Source organism: Molothrus aeneus, unplaced genomic scaffold (assembly GCF_037042795.1).
Source record: "Molothrus aeneus isolate 106 unplaced genomic scaffold, BPBGC_Maene_1.0 scaffold_36, whole genome shotgun sequence".
Taxonomy (NCBI): domain Eukaryota; kingdom Metazoa; phylum Chordata; class Aves; order Passeriformes; family Icteridae; genus Molothrus; species Molothrus aeneus.
The window spans coordinates 2,037,342-2,057,249 of NW_027099027.1; the positions used below are offsets into that span (position 1 = coordinate 2,037,342).

At 60.2% G+C, this 19,908-nt stretch overlaps 1 protein-coding gene and 1 pseudogene across 1 annotated transcript in view; one reads left to right on the forward strand and one right to left on the reverse strand.

Moving 5' to 3' along the window:
- LOC136570728 (uncharacterized) overlaps positions 1-19,908 on the reverse strand; it is a 2,607,743-nt pseudogene that overhangs the window by 2,015,575 nt on the left and 572,260 nt on the right.
- LOC136570729 (uncharacterized) overlaps positions 1-19,908 on the forward strand; it is a 2,347,277-nt gene that overhangs the window by 1,903,330 nt on the left and 424,039 nt on the right.

Here is a 19,908-nt window from a genome sequence, read left to right on the forward strand (position 1 = left end):
GGCAGGAATGCTTGGCTCCTCCCCCTGGGCGGAGCATCTCCCAATGGGATGATGTCATTCAATCAGCCATGCAGTGACACTCAGTGGCCCATTACCAGAAGATAATTAATAATTAATGGCCTATTAATGGAACACACCTCGCCACAGGGAGGATTTGTTGTGGAAGAGAGAAACTGCCCCATGAACAGAAGATAACTGCCCCACCACTGACAGATGGCAAACAGAACACACACTTATCTTGCAGTCCAGGACCTGTCCCCACTGGCTGCCCCCATTCTCCAGAGTTCATGGTGTCCGGGGAGGCTGCAGCTGCCGGTGCCGGGAACAAACAAGACCGGTCTGGGTTTCAGAAAGCTCCAGAATCCATTTCTGACCCCCGAAAGACAGGGCAAAGGGAGGGCCGTGAGGTTTTTATAGGGTATCCCAGGGCTGGAGTTTGGGTTTGTGTTGGATCGGCGGGAGAAATGTGGCATGCAATATGACTGATCAGCAAGTCTCGAACTTTACTGATAGTCCCTCTTAGATACAGGGGCACTCCACACAGAATGTGTCCCCAAATCCTAAATTCCCCCTCAAACACCTCTGAAATGGTGGGACTTCAGACATCTTTGATCACTTTCATTCTCTAATAACACTGATGCTGTTAGTTCCAGAGTGCCCAGGATCCGCCTGGCAAGTCAGCTCAGGCAGGAAGAAGGCGGCTGCCAGGGGGCTGCTTGTGGCCTCTGACAGCCCCATTGCTCAGGGCTTGCCAGCGCCCCAGCCCCTCAGGCCCTGCCCCAGCGCGGCCAAGCTGCCCGGCAGCAGCGCCGCAGCCCCACAGCAGCTCCAGAGCAGCCCCATGCAGAGGCACCTGGGAGCCCTCAGCAAGGCAGCCAGCAGCAGACGGGCAGGAGGGCACGGATGGCGCTTCCTGCCTGGCACAGGGCTTGTGGCCATCTCCAGGCAGCGCTCTGGCAGGGATCCCCGCAGCTCCGGCCCCTGCCCAGCCGCTCTGTGGGCAGCACAAAGGCTTCAGCAGAACCACCAAAGGCCAAGGGCCTTCTGGCCATTTCCCCTTGCCCACTGCACGCCTGGGCAGCTGGCTGAGCACAAGCACCCTTTATCCCCTCTTCCCCTAGGGCCTGCAGACCCTGGGCAGCAAAAGAAAGATCCTGGCAGTCTGTGTATTAGAACACAGTCTATATTTACATGGTAAAGGGAAAAAAAAAAAAAGAACAGTCTTGAAGTAAAAGAAAATTCCTCCTGACTCAGGTGGCCCCAGCAAAAAGAGCTTCTGGGATCAGCTCTCCACAGAGCTGCGGCAGGGCAGGCAGCCGAGCCGTGACAGACGAGGCCGTGCCTTCCATGCCCTGCGCAGGTGATTTCGGAGCCACTGGAAGCTGGAGATGGGAGCCCGCTCTCCTGACTTGAGGATGCAGAGGGTTTGAATTGCCAGGCTTCCGACGGCAAGGCTGATATCATTTGTTTTGTCTTCCAGGGCTGCAAGAGAGAGCAACAGAGCCACGGTCAGAGCCGGCTGTGCGGGGAGCCGAGGAGAGCCCCCAGCAAGGGCCATGCCAGCCGGCTCTTGCCATGGCCAGGAGGGAGCAGGGAGCAAGGCGATCAGGCCGAAGCTGCGGGCCACCAATGGCCCCCGTGGCCCTGAAAGCTCAGTGTGCTCTGGCCACGGGAGCAGAGCCCTCCACAGCCGGGGCAGGGCTTGCAGCTCCCCCCCGGCAGCCCCCGCTGCCAGCCCGCTGCCCTCACTCACCAGTGCAGATCAGCTGCAGCTCTCGCTGCTGCCCCCTCAGGCGCCGCCCGGCCATGCCTGTGAACACAGAGCCTGTCACGGCGGCAGCGGCACAGCTCCCTGCCAGTGGCGCTGCCGGCGCTGTGGCCACACGGGCTGCTGGCCCGGCAGGGCTCAGCCCGGCCCTTGGCGCACGCTGCCGCCCCAGGGCACGGCTGCCAGAGGGCGGCAGCAGCAATGCCCAGCCCAGGCGGGGCTCCACGGCGCCGGGCCTGGCTGGCGCTGCCGGGGCAGCAGGCGGGGCCGGGGCAGAGCTGTGGCGGGCCGGGCCGGGGGGGGGAGCGCGGGTTCGTGGCTCACCCATGAAGCTGATGGCCGCCTCTCGCAGGGGCTCCTGCGGGCTCTGCAGGTAGCGCAGGGCCCGGCGCAGGTGCTCGGCCGCTCGGCTCCTGTCCTCTGCCAGCTGCAGAGAGCGGCAGGAGGGAAGGGTTGGTGCGGGCTCAGCCCCTGGGCCGGGCGCTGCCTGCGCCCAGCCCCGGCCTCCCCTGCCCGCACAGCCCTGAGGCGCAGCCAGCAGCCGCCGGCCAAGGGCTCCCGAGGGGAGGGGGCAGCGGGCCGGCTGCTGCCCGGGGAGCCGCGGTGCCGCCCCACAGCCCCGCCGGGCCGGGGCTCCACGGGCACCCGGCTCGGGCCCTCGGGAGCCTGGAGAGGAGCCCGCGCGGCCTCTGGCTGCCGCAGCGGGCAGGGGCACAGCTGCCCGGCACGCACACTGAGCGCCGCCCTCAGGGGCCTTCTCCAGCCTGAGCCTGGGCCTTGCAGGCCCTCCTTACCAGGCACTCGCTGAACTTCCACAGTTGCTGCTCCTTCACCAGCTTCTTGAGATCCCTCCTCTTCATCAACTTGACCGCACAAAGCAGCGCTTCCCGAGAAGCCTGGAGAGCAGCAGGGACGCCGAGATGGCCCCACAGCCCAGGGCACGGCACCCGCGTCCCCTGCCATGGCCTGCAGGAGGCTGCGATCCAGCAGGCGCAGGGCAGGAGGCAGCCGAGCCCCCTGCCAGGGGAACAGCAGCAGCCCACGAGTCCTCACCTCTGCCACACGCTGATTCTCATCATGGCAGTGGAAGAAGAGTGCAAGCAAGCTCTGTTGCACAGGGCTTTCCAAAGGTTTTTCTCTCTCTTCCAAATACTCCATCATGTCTCGGAAGAGTTTGATGGAGAGCAGCTGGACCTGGCTATTATCCTGTAGGAAAAGAAAAAGAAAAACTACCTCAGCATTGGCTCCTGCAGGCCCCCCTGGGCACAGGGCTGGAAATGGACAGGGCACACAGTTTCCAGGCAGCAGCCAGCGGCTGTGGCTGGGGGCACAGAGCCTTACGTGGTCAAAGAGTGGCAGGAGCGCCTCAGCCAGCTGCAGGGCAGTGGGGGTTGACATCAGAATATGTGATTTGTGCAGGAATAGAAAGCTGAGTGTGATGAGGGTCATGCCAGCTATCTCTGCATCATTGTCGCACAGTAGGTCCATGAGGCTTTGGGTCAGGCTCCACATTCTTTCGGCCTGTGCGGAACACAAGTCTGTGAAAGGCCATCCTGCTGCCGCAGGGCCCAGAGGCCAAAGGCCTGTCCCGAAGCACGCGGGCAGCTGAAGCGGGAGGCAGGAGAGCTGGGAGCAGCTGCCCCAGCGCCCCAAGCCCAGGCCAGGCCAAGTGACTGCGTTCCCAGTGCAGCTTCAGCCACCGCCCCCTTCTCACCATTGAGGGATCATCAATGAGCTCCAGCAGGGCCCTGAGCGCCAGGCGACGCCTCTCCCTGCACTCGCTCTGCAGGTACCTTGAAGAGACCTTCACAACACTGGCACCACATTCACTGGCATCCAGGCACTCGAGGAGCTGAAAGGCACAGGCCAGTGATGGGGGAGCCAGCCGGCAGGAGCCCGGAGCCGCACAGGGCTGGGCCCAGGCAGCAGCAGCAGCAGCAGCAGCAGCAGCAGCAGCAGCACAGGGCGCGGGCAGCGTCCCAGGCGGCTGCGGCTCCCAGAGGGCAGAGAGCTGGGAGGCAGCTCAGCCAGGCAGCGCTGCACACCCGGCTCACCTCCACAAGGAACGCCAGGGCGGGCAGATCCCAGTGGCGCTGTTTCCCCATCAGCAGGCTGAGCAGGTGCGAGGCCATGATGGGACACAAGGGGCTCAAGCCACGGCGCATCTCCCTGCCAGGGGAAAAAGGCACCAAGGCCCTGAGCCGGGCAGGCAAACCTCTCTGACTCACAGAGGTCTGATCTTTCCCCAGCACTCTGCAAGGGCACATGGGCCCCTTGGGAGGCAGCTGCTCCTGGGCATCCTCCTCTCCCAGCCTTTTCCAGTCTGCTCGGCCCTCCCTCGCTGACAAGGCCCTCTCACTGACAACCCCGGGGACTGTGTGGGGCACTCTGGGCAGGGGGCACAAATGCTGGCAGTGGTGGCAGGAGTAAGGGATCTCACCTGGCCAGCAGACCCACTGCATAGTGCTGGGTGTTGGCACAGAGCAGGGTGTCCCAGAGCTGCTTTTGCTCCGAAGCCAGCAGATTCTTGCCAAAGCCCAGGCGGGAGAGCAGAGCCTTCATGGTCTGCGGTGCAAACCTGCGTGCCAAGCAAAGGCCAGGTCACTCTGGGAGCGCTGGCCCTGGCCACGAGGACGTGGGAAGGACGGGGCGACTGGCACCTGTTGGGGTGGCAGGGAAGGCCGTGTTCCTCCCGGCACACTCTCCAGAAGGTCCAGGTCTCAATGTCCCCTGGCATCTGCTCTGTGGCGGTGACAACTTGCCAGAACAGAGCCACGAACAGTTGGGGAGAATGAAGCAGAATGGCATAGTGCCACTCAGACATGGGGGCAATCCTCCACAGCACCAGAGTGGCCTGCAAGAGACAAAGCAGCCCGAGGCAGCGCTCAGTGCCAGGATGTCCATGAAGCACCCGGCTTGCAGCCTCTAGGCCGGCTTTGAGCCCAGGCAGGGAGCTGCAGGCTGGGGAGAGCAGGGAGAGCTGCTGGAGAGGCGACCGGGAGGGCGAGCAAAGGCCAGCTCCAGAAACTCACAGCCAGGGCAAAGACGGCCTTGTTGTCCCCGCAGGAGAAGCTGCCGTAGGGTGGCTGCTCCTCCATGGCAGAGAGCAGCGCTGGAAGCACCTCCTGGGTGGCCACTCCCGACGTGCCCATGGCTCTCCACATCAGTGCGGCGGCTCTGTGGGAGCGGAGCTGTGCGTCAGCACCGTGCCCCGTGCGGCTGCGTGGGGCCGGGTGACAGAGCCCCGGTGCCCTGAGGGGCAGGGAGGGAGCATGGCAGAGGCTCAGGAAACAGAGGTGCCCTGGGCTCCCGCAGCTCTCCGCCTGTCTGGCAGAGCCCGCTGGACAGGCTGGACAGGGCCAGGGGCCCTACAGGCCGGGGAGCACCGAGCTCTTGAGGCAGTTGTGCCCCGTACCTGTCACACATTGGGGCACGGCACAGGAGGCTCATCACCACTTGAGCAGGCTGTTCCTCCGTCAGGCTCAGAATCTCCATTTGCAGCCCGGCGTCCACGGTGACACAGGACGCCAGTCTCTGGAGAATGTCCCTCACCGTGGCTAACACCTGGAGGAGGCGGCATGGGGAAGACTTGGAGAGCTGTCCAAGGGAGCAACTTGCCCAGCTTCCCCCAAGAAGTGTTTGCCTTCCCAGCCCACTGTGATGGCCTCAAAGGCTGAGGGGGTCCAGCAGACGTAGCTTGAGGGGCCACGTGATCCTGGGAGGCCTTCAGCCCTGGCCCCAGGCTGCTTACCTGCTGTGGAGAAGCAGCTCCCTTCTGGAAAACCTCCAGAGTGGCTGCAGGAGTCACAGTCAGTGTGGGCATGGCCTGAGTCTCTGGCACGCCCTGAGCCTGGGTGTGGGTGGTGGCCGTTGCCCTCGGTCAGGGCCATGTCAGCCTCTGCCCTGCTCTGGGCCGTGTCCTGCTCAGAGGCTGCTGCGAGCTCCGAGGACGCTGAGCTGGCAGCAGCCTCTGCCCACAGCTCGCCGGGCCTGGGGTCGGGCTGGGCCGTGCCCTCGGTGCCGGTGCCGCCGGTCTTTGTGTGGCCAAGGCGCAGGAGCCTCCGCAGTGCCTGCAGCAGAAGGAAGGGCGGGAAGAGAGGAACATTCCATGGCCTGCTCCAAGCACGGGGCTCGGCCGGGCAGTGCCAGCAGGCCCGGCCCAGGTGGGGACGGCCGCAGGTACCTGCGCTGCTCTGCGGAACAGGCCAGGGGTGGGCTCTGGCTCTTGAGTCCGGTCCTTGGCTGCATCTGGCAAAGAGCGAGCGCAGCCAGAGGTGAGGGGCTGCGGGAGAGGCCGGAGAACAGAGCCCAGCCCGGCGCTGCCCAGGTAGGGAGAGCCCCGGGATGCCCCAGGGGATGGAGCACGGCCACTGCGGGGTGTCTGCCCAGCCCCTCTTCCCTCCTGTCCATGGGCATTTCCCCAGGGGATGGCATGGCATGGCATGGCATGGCATGGCATGGCATGGCATGGCATAGCATGGCATGGCATGGCATGGCATGGCATGGCATGGCGCCAATTGGCACAGGCTCCAGCCCTACAGCCCAGCTCTGCCACTCACCCTCCTGCGGTGGATGGAACGGCACCACCTCTTCTGTCTCCTGTGCTGGGGCAGCTCCAGGGCCTTCTTCTTCCTCCTCCTCCTCCTCCACCCGGGCCAGCTTGGGCACTCTCGGGGGTCTCTGCTCCATGTCTGTGCCTGGAGCTCCTTGCAGGAGAGATGCCTTGGGAAAGCTCCGGGGCACCAAGTCCCACGCTCTGCCCTTGAGGGCAGCTGCAGAATAGAAGCCTCAGGAAGGCCACGGGTCAGCGAGTCCTGTGCTCTGGCCTCGAGCTCAGCTGCAGGAACAGCGCCGCGGAGAAGCTCCGGGTCAGACGGGAGCGAGTGCGCTGTGCGGGGGCTCCTCACGGCACCCCTCTGTCCCCTTGTGCCCCGTTGCGTGTTGCCAGCAGCCGGGCAAGCTTCTATTTCCCACGTGTCACAAAGGGGCCTTGGACACCGGCTTCCGTTCCATGGCACGGTGACCGTGCTGCAGCGTGCCACCCAGGGCCCTTGCACACACTGCCTTCTGCCCCGGGGCCGCCCCCGGCCCAGCCAAAGTGGCCCAGCTTGGAAGGAATCCCTGGCCCCAGGTGTCTGAGACAGCCCGCATAGGATCTTTAGGAAGGGCTCAGAGCATCAGCAAACGCTGCCCGGCTCTGCAGGCTCAGTTCCTATCCCCATATCTTTCCCCAAGAGCATTTGAATTTCTAAATGAGAATCATTTGAAGGGAGGGGATTGACATTTTCCATTTCAGAGAAGCCTTCTGCCTTCCTTAGCAGACACCTCTCTTTTCAAACCAAGACAATTGTTTATCATCTTGCAGATCCGCACTTGCTGGGCAGCCCCGTTTTACAGCCAGGGCCTGGAGAAGCATTGCCAGCAACTGGGAAAATACTAGCTGCTCCATCCACCCAGAGATGAGGTCTCCAAATTTGCCCCGAAAGTGGCTCCAGCTTTTAGAGGCCAAACAGAGCAAGTCCCAGTGGAAGGAGCTAGAGAGCGGACCTCTGAGTTTTTCAGATGATGCCATTGCTTATTCTTCTCTTCTCCATAGACAGGAAGGGTGAGTTTGGCTCCCATCTGCACCGCATGGCTCACAGGGCCGCAAGACTTGTAGTTACAAGAGCTTTGAAGGATTTCTTGGTCAAGAAGACACAGCCAACAAGGATATTTATGTTTTGGAGCCAATCCTTCAGTATTTCGTCTTACGGACTCATGCTCTCGGGGTCTCTCACTGGTCAGAGTGAGCCCGAGATAAGTTCCAAAGTCTCTTTTCCCAGCCCGGCGCTTGAAGAAGGAGTCAGAGCTCTTCATTTCTGGCTCTCAAGGTTGTTTCTTGTTTCTTATCTATGAAATTCTTTCTCCTGTCCTGCCAAGGTCCGCTCAGCAAGACAGTCTAAGGCACTCTGCCTGCCCCAGGGCGGTGTTATCTTTTTATCCTAAAAACTACCTGTACAATATTTACAATTACTTTCCAATACCTATCACCTATGTTAGACAGTGAGCTTCTACTCTAAACCAATCTAAAAGTGCCACCATCACAGCAGAAGATGGAGGCCAAGAAGGAGAAAGGCTGGACACGGCCAGATTCCTCCATCTTGGCCCCTGAAGCCCCATTCTAGAAACCCCAACAATCTATTTTTCACCCTGGGATAAATTCACTATCATTCTACGTAAACTGTCATGGCTTGCAATTCTTCATATAAGGTTGTTTTTTCCAAGGGCTAAATCAAAGGCACAGGGGTCTTGGGCTCTGTGTCAGGGTCTCTGAGCGCCCTGGGCAGGGGCTCAAATCATCCAGGGCAGCCAGAGGAATTTCCTGGGTTCTCACAAGTAGCCCTGTTGTAGTCCCTGCATACAAGAGTTTCCTTGATCCCTTTGATGCCATAGAGCACCAAGAACTTGAACCTTGCTGGAGTCCAGCCCTGCCTGCCTATCACGGAGAAGAGGGAAAAGATGAAAAACCTGGGCGGTGGTTGAGCCCAATTGCCATTTTTCCATTTCTGATTTCCTCCCAGCTTTTGCAGCAGGGCAACAACCCCATCACTGCAAAGCACTTCCTTTTGCAAGGCACACACTGACCTTGGTGGAAGCTCAGGGCTCTTGAAGGGGCTGCTGCAGTTGGCAACAGGAGCTGTTGTTGAATTTTTCACGTTGCTTAACCCCCCCTGCCAAATGCCATCAAGCAGTTGAGGAAGGAGAAAAAAGATTACCCTGGAGGAAGGGAGGCCAAGAGCTTGGAAAAGGAGGAAAGAAACGGTCTGATGATGACAATGACAAAAAAACCCAATTTATTTTTGACAGCAAATGAACACCGGCCACCCTCCAGCCCTCCCAGCCTGGCAGGCCGAGCGGTGCCGTTCCCATGGCATGAGGTGCTGGCAGCCTGCGGAGAGAAACCAGAGAGCCACGGTCAGTGGCAGCAGGCTCCTGTCCCCCTGTCCCGCCATGGCCGTTGCCCTGGCCAGGCTGCTGGCTGTGCTCAGAGCCCAAACCTCCTGACCCATTCTCTGTTTTTAGAGAAGGGCAGCGGGGCAGGCCACGTTCCACCTCCTCTGCTTAATCCCGGCACAGCAACCTCCTCAGCAGCTGCAAGAGTGGGATGCCCGTGTGCCCGCTGCCCCCTGCCCGGAGCCCTTCTGCCAGCCGAGCTGTGGAGCCGGGTGCCCACCTCTGGAGAGCTGCTGCCAGGAGAGGAGCCGATCCCAAACCAGGTCCTCGTCCTTCTCGAAGGGGCTGTCCCTGCAGACCGTGGCCCCTGGGGCAGCGCTGGCACTGGACGAGCTCCACGGACGCTGCAGGCGCTTCCCCGTCCGGTCCGGGCACCAGGTGTAATCCTCCTGGGAAAAACAAAGAACAATTGCACTAAAGTCAATTCAAAACAAGATCTGGAAACAGAAAAAGCACAAAGCCTATCACCGTTTCATGGGCCTGAGGAGGGTCTGACCACTCCATGTGAGAATTAAACCTGTCCACAGGTGGGGAAAATCCCCACCTTTCCCGCCCATAAACGCACCCCTTCCTCAAGGGCCTGCAGAGCAGACCAGCTGGGGCACGGCTTCGGAACCCGTCCCCCTCTGCTGCCCCCATCCACATGGATGGATGCTTTTGTCAGGCTGGCTGCCCCCGCCTCAGCCCGTGCTAGGCTGGCTGGCAGAAGCTGTCAGCAAGGCCAGGAGCCAGCTCCCCTTCCACAACATCCATCCCCTGTCCTGCCAAAAAGCAGCTCGGCGGCCGGCGGAAAAATTAATATTCCCCAGCGCCGCCGAGCGGGGAACCTCCGGCGCGTGGCCAGGCCGAGCCCTGCCGTGCCTGGGAGCACCAGCATCCCCCCGCTGGCGCAGGGGACTCATCTTGATTCCATCGGGGCGCAGAGCGTGTCCTCCAGGCAGGGGCCGCAGCCAAAGCCAATTGGCTCTGCCCCGCCAGCGGCCAGCTCCAGGATGGTGTTCCCAGCTCCACGTCGTGCTCCAGAAGAACACGCCAGCTGTGCCTCGGCTTGCGGGGACATCACGATGCCATTGAGCTGCAGGGGGATGTTTCCCCTGTCCCAGTCCGTGGCACCTTCACCGCACTGCCACCACTTCTCCAATGGGAAGGGCAGCACGGAGCTGCTCCCTCCACAGCTCGCGGGGACCAGCGGAAGCAGCATCTCCTCGGCTGCGCTCTCTCCTCCGTGCCGCGGCCGCAGGGAAATGCTCCGGGGTTTTCTTCCAGCGCCACGAGACGCGTGCCGCTGCTGCTTGCTGGGCTCCTGGATCCTACTGTGCACAGGGAGGCATCTCTGCTGTCTCCTGGGCCAGGCAGGGCTCCTGCAGCCAAGAATGCTCAAAAAGGTCTGCCAGAGCTGGCCTGTCTGTGGGCTCCATGCATAAACACCACCTGATGAGGTGCTGGCACTCTGCAGAGAGAAACCAGAAACCGCCGCTCAGCGGGACAAGGCTCCTGTCCATGCTCAACCACATTCCACAGTGCCCAGGCCACACCAGGAGTGCTCAGAGCTGCAGCCAAAAGTTTCCTATCAATCCTGTCTTGCGGAGGACACCAGCACAGAGGCACAGGTGCCACCTCCTCCAGCTAAGCCCAGGAGATGCACCTCCTCACCAGCTGCAAGAGCAGGACGCTTATGTGCCAGCCGCCCCTCCCAACCCCGTTTGTTCTTCCCCTCGTGCCTTGAAGGCGCATCCCCACCTTGAGACACCCAGGGTGGGAAGAAGAGCTGGCCCCAGACAATGTCCTCGTTGCTGTGGAAAGGAAGGTGCCCTCAGAGCAGCTCATAGAGCAGGATGCCCAGGGACCAGATGGTGGCTGGGTGGCCATGGTAGCAGCCAAAGAGGATCCACTCCGGTGGGCTGTACTCCGGCGTTCCTATGGGACACAGGCGCAGCTCATCAGGCCCATGCTGCTCCCTCCCTCCCAGCCAGCTCCCGTTCCACAACAGCCAGCCCCTGCCCTGCCACAAAGCAACTTGGCTGCAGCTGGCTGAAGGTGGATTCCCCCTCCTTCCTTCCCTCCTTCCTTCCCTCCCTCTTCCCCCTCTGCTAGCCAAGGGGGGAACTCCGCTGCCCGGCTGGGCCCCGGCTTTGGGCTCACCTGACATCCGGGTGTAGAACGTGTCCTGGAGGATCGTGCCGCAGCCGAAGTCGATGAGCTTCACCTCACCCGTGGCCAGGTCGATGAGGACGTTCTCGGCCTTGATGTGGCGGTGCAGGACGCCGCGGCTGCTGCAGTGCCCCATGGCCTCCAGCACCTGGCGGAACAGCCCCCGCGCCACGGGCTCCGTCAGGAACCGCCACTCGTGCAGGAAGTACCAGAGGTGCTGACAGCGCTGCGGACGCTCCATGAGCAGCGCGAAGCCCTCGGGCACCTCGAACCAGTCCAGGAGCCTCACGACGCCAGGGAAGCCAGGCCGCGACACCTTCCACAGCAGCGCCAGCTCCAGGGGCACAAGGGCGCCCTTGCGCTGCGGGGGGACCGCGATGCCATCAGTGGGGCCGATGCTGCGCTGCGCCTCGGGCAGCCCCTGCCCGGCCCCGCCGCGGCTCGCCATGGCCCGGCCCAGGGTGCTGCGCAGCCCCCGCTCACTCCACGCTCGCTGCCCTTGCAGCGTTCCGGCTGCCGCCCTGCCGGGCCTCGCCTCAGCCCCGCCCGGCACGCCCCGCCGGCTCCTCCCGCTGGCCCCGCTCACTCCCCAGCCGCGCCCACTCCGAGATGCGCTCCCGGGACACTCGCTTGATGGCCGCCTGCGAGCCAAGGCTGAGCTCATCGCCCGCCGCCCTCCGAGCCGGCCCCGTCTCTTCCCGGGGCGCTGTCGGCGAGGCGGGGACCGGAGTAAACGCTGCCGCAGCCGCCGCTGCCCCTGCGGGCGGCACAGCGCTGCCGCTCTTCTGCCCGGGGCACCCGCCCGCCCGGCGCGCTGCTGCTTGCTGAGCTGCCCCGGGCTGCGGCGGCTCGGGGCCGGCGGCCGAGCTGGCGAGTGGCGGAGCTCGGAGCGGGGCAGCTGCCGGCCACGCTGTCGGCCACGGGGCGGGAGCTGGGCGGCCGCGGGGCGGCTGCGGGCGGAACCGTGGCAGGGGCTTCATTCAGGCCCAGGGCCTCGGCCGGGGCTGGGCCAGAGCCAGCGCCAGGTGCAGCCAAAAGCCCACACTGCTCCGCCAGCACCAGAGCGAGCGGCTCTTCCAGCGGCGCCACAGCCAGGACGGAGAGAGCCCGGCCGAGGCGGAACCACAGCGGGCCGGGCAGGGGCGGGCACGGGGCGGCCCCGCCGAAGGGCGCCTTGCGGGACGCGGCATCAGCCGGGCTGGGAGAGGCAGAACATGGACGGCACAGCCCAGCACGGGATGGGAGTAGAGTGAGTGTGAGAGGGAGAAGAGGATGGGGAGCGAGTGGGAAGTTGAGTGGAAAACCAATCAAGAGAAGCACTGCTGCTGCTGCTGCTGCTGCTGCTGCTGCGGAGCCGCCGGAGCTCGCGGCCGTTCCTCTGTTGCCCCCGCGAACCCAACGGAGGAGCCGCCGCGCGCCCCTAGGAACAAAAGAGAGAAACAAACAAATCACACCCCAAAGTCATTCCTATTAGAGAAGTAACCAAAGAAAACAATGTAGCAATAACGAAGAGTGTTGGCTTCTGGCTTCTTTCTTCTTTGCATGAGACCAAGCATTTCATGGGGAACAATTGCCTCTTGTGACAATTTTGCCAGAGTGGACAGGAGCAGAGCATTTACTTTTCAAGTAGAAAAGAGAAATCGTGTCAGTAATGTCATCTCTGTCTCTGTTGACACAGTTGCAGGCTGTCAAAAGACATGGTCTGCAGTGTGGAACTTGGGGCCAAGTTTCTTTTTCTGCCAGAGGATGAGGAGGGGAAGTATCCCAGAATCATGGAGTCGTGGCATGGTTTGGCTTGGAAGGGATCTGGAAAATCCCATGGCTGCAACCCCCCTGCTGTGGCTGGGGACCCCTTGCACTGGACCGGCTTGTCTAGAGCTCCATGCAGCCTGGCCTTGAACACTGTCAGGGACGGGACATGCCCACCTTCTCTGGGCAACCTGTTCCAGGAGAGTCTTTTTACTGAATCCCTTACCTAAACCTAATCTCTCTCAATTTGGATCCACGCTCCCTTGTCCTGTCCTTGCCTGCCCTCGTACAAAGTCCCTGTCCAGCTTTCTTGTGTGTTGCCCTCAGGTACTGGAAGGCCACAGCTGGATCAAGGCTGGGTCTCTTTCCCAGGCTGAAGAAGCCGAGCTGTGTCAGCCTTTCCTTGCAGGAGAGGAGCTGCAGCCCTGGCACCATCTGGGTGTCCCTGCTGGGCCCCTGCTGCAGCGTGTCCACGTCCTTGCCGTCCGTGCCGGGGAGCCCGGCAGAGGCGGAGGCAGCGCTGCAGGTGCAGAGTCAGCGGCGGGGAGGAGACCCGGCCCTGGCAGCAGCTCCGGGAGCAGCGATTGGCGCTGGGCCGCCCGCACTGCAGAGAGCCGGGGCCCTTGTGCCTGCCCTTGTGCCCAGGGCGCCTTTCCCCGCCGCCCGCCCGCCCGCCCGCTCGGGGGAAATGCCCCCTGTGCCGCCCCTCAGGGCCGCCCCTCGCCGCTGCCCCGGGGCTCCCGGCGCCGACTGGAGGGGCCCAGGCCTCGGCCTCACCCTGCTCAGCCCGAGGCCTGGAAAAGCAGATTCAAACACCCACCCAGAAAGTGCCCCAGGATGCCAAGGTCAATCTTTTGTCACCAGCACGGCTTTGCTATCAGAGTCTGGACGGGAGTAGAAAATCACCAGGGGAAAAGAGCATGAACAAGTTCTGCCTTGGCACTACCTCAAGCTGTGGGGTACCAGTTGTCGGTTTCACTGGCTCTGGATTGAAGGCACTTGAGACAGTAATTCATGTTCAGACTCAAGTGTTTATTATTTCTTATCAGTAAAACAGCCTCATTACTGGGAGTTCAGCAGCTTTTCATTAGAAGGCACAAAATGGCCAACAATCTCTTGTTCCAAGGTCTTTAAAGACTAAAGTATCCAATTAGGAACTGACACCTAGATTATTTTCCCTTTTAACCTAGTAACTGATCCCAAAGAGCCTGCAATGTGGAATTTCTGCCCAATTACAAAAAGCCACCCAAACCCATGAAGAAGAAGGAAGAAGCATGAAGAAGAAACCCAGGACAAAACACTGTGCCCTCCATTTTGCTTCCATACACAACATACTAAAAATCCCAAAACCTCAATTTCTCAGAGTCAGAGTGGAGCAAAGCCGAAAAACTGGAGGTGATAAGAATGGACTAAAACCACAACCAAGGAATCTGCATCGCCCTGAAATACCTTTCCCCTTACATCAGCCTGGTGCATATTCATAGACCCTCATGCATATCCATAAACTACTTTACATATTCCAGGAATGATTTTACATGGCCCCTCCCTGGGTCTGCCTTTTCAGAGCATGTGTGTTTCTTGGCTGTGGTTTTGGCTCCTTCTCTTTATCACCTCCAGTTTTTGGGCCTTGGTGCACTCTGCCTTCAGACGGGGAGTGCTGATAGTTGGCAGATCTGTACAGGTGTCCTCATCCCGTGTGCATTGGATGTTATCCCACCCAAGCAGGCAGTTTAACACAAGCAGCCTTTTCACTGAGCTTAATTAACAACAGAAATAAAAACTTATAACAAAGTTACTTTCAGAAACAGTCCCAGTCCATATTTGATCCCAGTCCAATTGATCCCTGTCTGTGTGGTCCTGATCCATATGGTCCCACTCTGTGGAGTCCCAACCCATAGGATCCCAGCCCATATTTGATCCCAGCCCATATTTGATCCCAGTCTGTGGGGTCCTGCACACACTCCCAGGGTCTGAAATTCCAGTTCCCAGCCAGGAAAAAATGTTCCTGCCCTTGAACTTCCTTCCTATCCCCTCAACAAATTGCAATAAAATTATAACCAAAGAAATAATAATTGAAATTAAATAAATTATAATAAAAAAAATCTCAACTCTTCTTTACAATACTCCAACTATGATTTAACTCAAACCAAAAATAGTATTACTATAATATTAACAATGCATATAAATAAACAAATTATATATCAAGAAATACCTTTTGAAAATTTTAACTCGATGACTAATGTACTTTAGATAAAAAAATCTAAAGAAACTAACAAGCAATCTAACACCTCTTAGTTAAACAATTCATATTACAAATATACTAAACACAAAACCAAACACCACTATAATTTCTCAGACATTTCAACCAAACAATTAAACTTTAATAACATCCTTAAGTACTCTTGAAAAATTAAAATTATTTTGAAAATATTAATTGTGTGCGGGTGGTTTTATTTTGATATTGGTTTTTGGACTGTTTGGGTTAGATGATTTAAAAAATGGGATTTTTATAGGAATTGAATCAGCTGAGAAGGTGGCACTCTGCAAACAGAACTGACTGAAAATAAATGGGACAGAAATCAGTAACTCTGAAAGTTTTTTTTGCTATCAAATACATCCCACACACCCAGGCCCACACAATCCCCATCCCATTGCTCTAAATTGGGATCCCACTTCTCCCAATCTCCTTCCAACTCCATCTCAACTTGACAGCTGTGGAATGGAGTGAGTTTGGCCTGGGATTGAGTTTTTTGAGGAAGGAACAAGCAATCTGAGGTGGAATTGAGCCCTTTGGGGTTAACATTCAGTTATTTTCAGTGGAATTTGAGTGGTTTTGAGGTGACTGTTCCATCCCTCCAGACTTTTGGAGGACAGAGAGATGGAGAAGAGAAAAAAATTCAGGCCAAACCAAAGGAGAAGCAGCCAGGTGTGTTCCCAGCATGGATCACAGGGAATGTGAGTGACCAGGGCTGTGCCCAAAGTGCCTCCTCCAGTGGGGGACGGAGCTGCAGCAGCACACGAAGCTCTTCCCGCACTCGGGGCACTCGCAGGGCTTCCCTTACCGGTGCCTCCGTTGGTGTCGGGTCAAGTTAGAGCTGCAGGAGAAGCTCTTCCCACACTGGGGACACTCGTAGGGCCTCTCCCCTGTGTGGACGCGCTGGTGAATGATGAGGCTGCAGTTGTGCTTGAATCCCTTCCTGCAGTCGGAGCAGCGGAATGGCCTCTCATCTGTGTGAATCCGATAGTGCAGGAGGAGATTGGAGCTGGTCTGAAACCTCTTCCTGCATTTATCACACTCGTAGGGCCTCTCCCCAGTGTGGATGCGCCAGTGCTTGACAAGGGTGGAGTTGTGCTTGAATCCCTTCCCACAGTCGGGGCATTGGAAGGGCCTCTCCTCTGTGTGACTCTGATAGTGCAGGAGAAGATGGGAGCTGGTCTGAAAGCTCTTCCCACACTTGGAACACTCATAGGGCCTCTCCCCTGTGTGGGTCCTCTGGTGGCTGATCAGGTGGGAGCTCCGGCTGAAGCTCTTCCCACACTCCCCACACTCGTAGGGCCGTTCCCCAGTGTGGGTCCTCTGGTGCCTGATCAGCTCGGAGTTCCTCCTGAAGCTCTTCCCACACTCCACGCATGTGTGGGGCTTCTCCCCATCATGGAGCTGCTCATGGAGCACCAGCTCCGAGCTCTGGCTCCATCTCCGGCCGCCTTCCCGGCCCAGGCTGCCTCTTTCCCCCTCACATCCCCGCCATCTGCGTTTGCAGCCCCTCCTCGTGCGGCATCTCCGGGCCTTTTCCTCCCCGTTGGCTTCCTGCGCCGTGGAGCCGCTCAAAACGGCCTCTGCCACCAGGTTCTGCCGCGGGCATTTGTCCTCCCTGCTCTCCATGCTCAGCTCCTGCTCTGGGCGAGGAAGGACAAGGACAGCATGGGATTTGCCTCCGTGCCACAGGCAAGGGCAACGAGATCCCCCCAGGGCTGTGCTGCAGCCGGGGGCCGTGCTGGGCTGGGAGATGGAGCAGCACAGAGGGGAAAGGGGCACTGACTTCCTCCTCACCTGCCTCAGTGTCCTGGGGCATCTTCCTCTTCCTCGCAGCCTCCCAGGGGTTGGCAATGGGCAATCCTGGTTTGGGGAAAACAAGGGATGAGCATGTTGAGTTTAAATTCTCTCTGCCCAAGTCCATCTCTACAAGTCACTGGCCACCTGGGCTCCAGAAAAACCTCCCAAACACCAAAATTCAGCCCTGAAAAAGCCTTCCAGGAGTTCCCTGTCCCTGCTCCCTCCCCTCTGGTGTTCGGGGGTTCCCCCCTGTCCCATCTGCTGGGGACACCCTGGCATTGGGGGTCCCCCTTCTCCTGGGTGCCCGCCCTGCCCAGGCTGCTGGCAGTGCCAGCAATGCCCAAAGCTCCCCCCTCTTGGCTCTCCCCATTTCGGGATGCCGGGGCTGTTTGGGCTCCCGGGCTCCCTTCTCCCCTCATTCTCTGCTCTGGGCTGCAGCGGCTCCAAGGAGTCCCCCCTGCCCCTCTCCAGGCTCTTGAGGCTCCCGCCAATGGCGGCGCTCCCCCCTCTCTGGCCTCCCCACTTTGGCCTCCTGGGGGACACAGGGCTCTGCTCCTCCAGGCTGCCTCTGCCGGCAGCCGCCACCGCCACCCCCCGATGTCCCCCCGAGGGGCCTTTTCCGCTCAGCCTTGGACTTCTTCATTCTCCAAACTTCCCCCCAAAAACCCAACCCAGGGACCCCCCGGGATATCCGGGCCGGGCTCCCCCTGCCCGCTCACCTGCGCCATGGGGGGGGGGCGATGATCCCACAGGTGGGGGCTGCGAATTCAGGCAGGGATCGAGACCGTGTGGCTCCCTCAGCTCAGCCTTGATCCGCCCTTTTCCCTCCTCTTCCTCTTACTCCCGCTCCTCCTCTGTCCTATCTCCACCTCCCCCCTAACCCCGCCTCCTTCACTGCTTTTTCTCCTCCGGCTCCTCCTCTTCCATCCCCCCTCCTCCTCCTCCTCTGTGTTATCTCCACCTCCTGCTCCTCTTCCATCCCGCCCCTTCCATTCCTTCTCCTCCTCCTCCCCCCTTACCCGCCTCCTCCTCCCCCTCCATCCCTGCCCTTCCCTCCCTCCTCCTCCTCCCCCAGCAGCAGCCACACCCTCGGTGCCCCGTTCCCGCAGCCCTCGCAGCCCGCGGCAGCAGCGGCGATGGAGCCGGGCCAGGTCGGCATGGGCAGCGCGGGGCTCTCGGCTGCTCCCAGCCGCTGCGGGCGGGGGGAACCCGGCCCGGGCCAAAGGAGAGGCAAACTGGGCAAACTGGGGGCTGCACATCCAAACTGGGCCTTGCTGGAGACCCTGCCTGGCCACTGCCAGCCCTTGGGGCTCCTCTCGGCACATCCGCCAGGGGGGAACGCACACAGGCCTGGGGGATCCCAGCAGTGGCAGCACTGCCAGGGACTGGGCTGCACTGGGATCGGACTGGGACTGACTGGGGCTCTACTGGGTTTGTACTGACATCAGACTGGGATCATACTGGGATCATATTGGGAGTGTATTGGGGATGAACAAGACACCTCAGGGTGGATTCCTTTCTCTGCTCTCTGGTATTCTGCTCTTTCCTGGCAATCTCCAAGAAAATTGCTCTGCATTAATCTTTTTTTATCAATTGCAGCAGCTTGCTGGGCTTTCTTCTAAATCTTCCAGATGTCTTTGATCAGCCATGCAAAACACTTTTCATTTTCTCCTGAACATTGCTTTTCTCTTGAATAAAAAGTGCAGCCAGGCTTGCTTAAGAGGTTTTCTTGAGACAGTACCACTTTCCTTTCTATCTTATGGACCGTGTTTTGCCTTTTAATTTCACCAACGTGACACCTTGGTTGGACAGGCCCAGGTGATTTCCTCATTTGGATCCAGTGGGGCTGGGATTTCCAGCCCTAAACTCCTTGGACTCTGGCACCAAAAATCGATCATAACATCACACAGCAGCTTCTCCCTTTTAAACTTTCTCTGAAATAACCAAAACAGCTCTTAAAATTCCTTTCGCTTACAGCTTACGCTGTGGCATGAGTGTCTCATGTCTCGCGACCCCTCCCGAGACCCCTCTTAGGACCCATCCGCACCCCCCAGGTCCCCCCAGAGTGCCCCAGGACCCCTCCCCAGACCCCCCAAACCCCCGGACCCCTCCCCAAAGCCCCCCCAGACCCACCCGGACCCTCCCCCGCCCCCCCCCGATCCCCTCTCAGGCCCCTCCCGCTCCTGTCCCGAGCCCGGGGGGTCCCGGTGGCGGCGGGGAAGGGGGCGCCGCTTCCGGCTCGCCTCTGATTGGCTGGGACGGCGTGCGGGAGGCGGGCCTTGCTGAGGGGATCCGCGCCGTGATTGGTTAGTTCAGGGACGTGCAGCGCGCTGATTGGTTGGTTCGGGGCGGGGCGCGCAGCTATTGCTGGGAGCCCGCACACGCGGTGGAGGCGCGCGATTCTGAGGGAGAGCGGACCTGAGGTGAGGCCGGGGGCAAACTGGGGGGGTTTGGGGCGGGTCTGAGGGGAAATTGGGGATTTCTGGGGGCATCGACGGGAAACACGAGGGTGTGCGGTGGCTTTGGGGGGAATGAGGGGGTCTGAGGGGGCTTTGGTGGGTCTGAGGGGGCTTTAGGGAGCTTTGGGGGGAGCTGGAGAGCGTCTGGAGCGTTCTCAGGTGGGTTTAGGGGGAACTGAGAGGAATTGGGAGAGTCTGAGGGCATTTTGGGGGATTGCGAGAGGATCTGGGCTGTTCTGAGGTGGGTCTGGGGAATTTCGAGGAGTCTGAGGCGATTTCATGAGGTTTGGGGGGATTGAGGCGTCTGAGGGGGATTTGGGGCAGTTTGATGGATTTGGGGGCGTCTCAGGTGGGTCTGGGGTGAATTCTGGGGAGAACTGGGGGGGGGGGGGGGGAGAGTCCTAGGGAGGTTTTGGGGGTCCTGCGGAGGGTTTGGGGGCTCTCAGGGGAGTCCTGGGCAAACCTTGGGGAGCTCTGGGGGGTTGGGCGTTCCTGGAGGGGTCCTGGGGGAGATTTGGGGATCCCGGGGGGTCCCAGGCCCACCCTGAACCGGGCTCTGGGGGTTTCGGGGGAGGGGGCACAGCAGGGGTTCCCCCCCCCCCGTTTTTGGGGGGGGTCTCCCATGGTGCCCCCTCCCCAAAAAGCTCCCAGGGCCCCCTGAAGTGGCTCCTGTTCCACCGGCCGGTGCCCCCTGATCCAGGACGGCCCCACTGAGTCTGGGGGGATTTGTGGGG